The sequence below is a fragment of the Sinocyclocheilus rhinocerous genome, unplaced genomic scaffold, assembly GCF_001515625.1.
Source record: "Sinocyclocheilus rhinocerous isolate Xijiao unplaced genomic scaffold, SAMN03320098_v1.1 scaffold1606, whole genome shotgun sequence".
Taxonomy (NCBI): Eukaryota; Metazoa; Chordata; class Actinopteri; order Cypriniformes; family Cyprinidae; genus Sinocyclocheilus; species Sinocyclocheilus rhinocerous.
The window spans coordinates 98,344-101,668 of record NW_015628313.1 but is presented as its reverse complement, the minus strand read 5'-3'; positions in this window follow the sequence as shown (position 1 = coordinate 101,668).

Genomic DNA, 3,325 nt, shown 5'->3' with positions numbered 1-3,325 from the left:
CAAACTTTAAAAACTTTAATTATAACAATTAATAATATAATTAATTTCTTCATGAGTAGCCTAAGTGAAATAAGATAATCAAGATAATCTATATATAGACTTAACCCAATCCCAATCCCTACCCCTAAACCTAACCCTACCCATAATTTATTCCTAAAAATGACGGAGTATTTTTTTGTTGTTTGTTTCCGCTGTTCGATCGCGCCGGCACCTCACGCACACACATACAGCATTGCAAACGTTGCAGCCGTTCATTATCAGAATAAAATACAGTCAACCAAATATAGATACACTGGTAATTAAAATCGTCCATACAATCCGTGTCGTTCAGCCTGAGCTGATCGGGCCAAGCACATTTGTTCATGTGAAGAGCGTGAATTTTTTTTCTTTTGGGGGGGGAAGCGCGTTAAGTAAAAGCATGGTTTACATAGTAAATAATAGTTTAGCATTCAAATACATCGCGAATATAGAAACATGGATTCGTGCCGAATGATAGAGGTAGACTGCGTGAGAACAAAGGCGTTTGCTTTCAATTTCGCTTTAAATTAATTCGTTTTGGCTTGTTTAGCAATTTATATTTTTCATTCGTGTTTTGTTCTGAATAGGCTACAGATAAATTTAAAGGATTTGTGGAGTGAGGAGAACTAAAATAGCCCATAGACTTGCTATTGTGTTTATTGCTTGTTCATTAGGGCCTATAACATTCCGCTTTATTTACCGCTATTATTTCTTAATGTAATTGCGTTTTGTGCTTGAAAGTGAAAGGAACTCAAAAGGAACTCAAAAGTAGTGTAACGCATTACAATTCAGAGACAGTAATATTGTAATGTAACTAATTACTTTCAAAAGGCAGTAATAAGTAATATATAATGTATTACATTTTGGAAGTAACTTGCCCAACACTGTATATAGTATGCAAAAAGAGATAGGACTACTTCAAATGAGCAGGATGTCAGCCTGTACAGTATTTATAACATAGTATGAGAACAATACCTGGATGACCTCTACTGCAGTGGTTCTCAACCAGGGGGCCGGGGACCACCTAGGGGCCTCAGCAAATTTCCAAGGGGACCACAAGATCCAAGGGGGACCTCAACAGGCATTAAATCAGCCAAAAAGGATTAAAAATCAAGATGTCTATTTTAATTGACTTTTTAATTCCTTTAACTGTTTTTGTTTTCTTTGAAGAAGGATACCTGCTGTTCAGAGAAAAAAGAAACATATGAGAAAGAATCATTTTAAAAGTGTAATTTCTAGACCTGGATAAATCATGAAATTAAAGTCCAATATCTCGATGGGCATTTTTATAATGGATACATTAAGCTCTAAATATATATATATATATATACACATCCCTTAGCCAGTAAATCGCAAACAACTGAAAAAAAGTAATGGGAGCTTCAATATTGTTGTGGACAGTTGGGTGCCTTGGAGTCAAAACGGTTGAGAACGACGGCTTTATGCATCCAGTGAGATTCTATGCTTTACATATCACTTTGGTACAACAACTTTGGAAACAGTGACTCATTTTAATGAATCTTAATTACTGTACCATGTGTTTTTTTGTGTGAGTAGAAGGTGCACAAGTAAATCAAGTTTCGCAAGTTTCGGCAAGCAGGTTCTATGTATGATAGAGACATAGAGATGAGAGATGTTCTTAATTTAAATGATCATCTTTGTTTGTAAGGTGCAAAGACATTAGGCTCCTAAATACTTCTGGATTTTCCAAGTTATGAAAAAAAAAAAAAGATTGTCTCTGAATGGTTTGAAGATCCTTGCTGGTTTAGCCTACCAGTGAAAAGTACCAATAATTTTAATAATACAGTTTCAAATGGCCCCAGTTGTGTGGCAATAAAAGATCTATTCTATTCTATTCTATTCTATTCTATTCTATTCATCTGTAATGCTGAGGTTTACATTTGTGACTGATGACTGCCATCTATTGGTGACAATGCATGCTATGTTTTAAGAGCACACTTGTAATGAGAATGTCCGTCACATGTCCATCCATCCATCCATCCATCATCAAATCCTATTCAGGGTGATGACAAAACACATTCTGTGCTGTTTTAGACAAATTATTGTTTACTTCATTTCTGGTCTGAATCTTAGAAATCTTAGACAGTAAAAAGTACGAATGATTTCAGTAAATAGAGAGCTAGGCTGGTTTAATGGATGTAAATTGCCTTTGACATCAATTATTGGACAGAAAAATGGCGTGTGTTAGCTCAATAGCTTGCTTTGGATGTTTAGGAATGCTGCCTTGGAGACAGATTGAGGTCGTCGAAACTACGAATGATTTTTCTTTAGGCATAATATCAGAAATTGTATTTTGTTTAACCATTTTTTGAAACACCTGAGGCTCATGTGTTTGTTGTGCCCCTCTCATTAATACCATAAATCCACAACAGCAGGACCATCTAATTTCATATAAATTTCTGGTACCTGCTTTGTAGTTACATTTAAGGACACTAGAGGACAGTAGAGGACAGGGATTAACTGAATGGAGAGAATAACATCAGTTCAATCAATCTCAATCAATCTTTACTTTATTTGTCCCTCCAAAAGACCAAGGCCTGGTTTCAAAGACAGGGCTTAGGTTAAGCCAGAATTAGGCCATAGTTCAATTAGGACATTTAAGTAGCTTTTATAAATGTGCCTTAGATAAAAACACTACTGATGTGCATCTTGAGACAAATCAATGGCGCTGACAGATTTTAACCCCTTAGCATCCTTGTACAATTGGCCTAAAATGCCTAAAAAGGCATACCCAAAGTTACTTGCATGCCGTTCTTGAACCATTTGGAGTATATGTCTTGTCCTGTCTTGTCACTGCCATTCTGTTGCACTGTGGAGCTTCTGTCACTAAAACAAATTCCTCGTTTGTGCAAACATACCTGGCAATAAAGCTCATTCTGATTCTGATTCTGATGTGCATGGTTTTGGTCTCTTATGAAAGGTGACACTATGAGGTTTGTTCCTAAACAGAACTCAGAACAGAAGAAGTCTTACTGGTATTGAGTAATAAAACTTTGAACACACTGAAAAATAAAATAAAAAATCCGCCTACATTTTTTTTTGTAAACAGATGCCTGCAGATGACTGTAGCTGGGAGCTATTAGCTGGAAAATACATTTGGATCACAGAATAAAGTCTTACCAAGCAAGGAATACAGCCTACATTTTTTTTGTAAACAGAAGCCTGCAGATGACTATTGCTGAGAGCTATTAGCTGGAAAAAACAATGGGATCACAGCATGAAGCCTTGGTCGTGGTCTGACAAAGACACTGATTGTACCTTCTGTGTTGATTGTATTGATTGTTAA